This window comes from Anneissia japonica, unplaced genomic scaffold, assembly GCF_011630105.1.
Source record: "Anneissia japonica isolate Jap-2015-1 unplaced genomic scaffold, ASM1163010v1 scaffold288207_len127366_cov164, whole genome shotgun sequence".
In the NCBI taxonomy this organism is placed as follows: Eukaryota; Metazoa; Echinodermata; class Crinoidea; order Comatulida; family Comatulidae; genus Anneissia; species Anneissia japonica.
This window is the reverse complement of record NW_022712472.1, coordinates 39,917-40,220: the sequence shown is the minus strand read 5'-3', so window position 1 is coordinate 40,220 and position 304 is coordinate 39,917. Positions and strand designations below refer to the sequence as shown.

At 33.6% G+C, this 304-nt stretch overlaps 1 protein-coding gene across 2 annotated transcripts in view; it reads right to left on the bottom strand.

Annotated features, from left to right (window-relative positions):
• The window catches only part of LOC117107826 (potential E3 ubiquitin-protein ligase ariadne-2-like), a 13,155-nt gene that overhangs the window by 8,917 nt on the left and 3,934 nt on the right, over positions 1 to 304 (bottom strand). The window lies entirely within an intron of this gene.

Here is a 304-nt window from a genome sequence, read left to right as displayed (position 1 = left end):
GTCAACTCGGCCACAAGTCAACTCGGCCACAAGTTAACTCGGCCACAAGTCAACTCGGCCACAAGTTATTTATAATAAAATGAAATGTAAATACGGTATTACAGTTTCTGCATCCTTTTTCTTCAATACGATTAAAATGAAGTACACAGTATATTTTAGTAAAATTCTGATCATCGTCAGAATGAGATCGTTGTATACATTTCTTCACACTGTACTCTTATTCAACAGAGAAAACCCGCCACTTACAGAATGGAATAAAATCTGACAATTGTAACATTAACAATTTAAGCAATCTTAATAATTA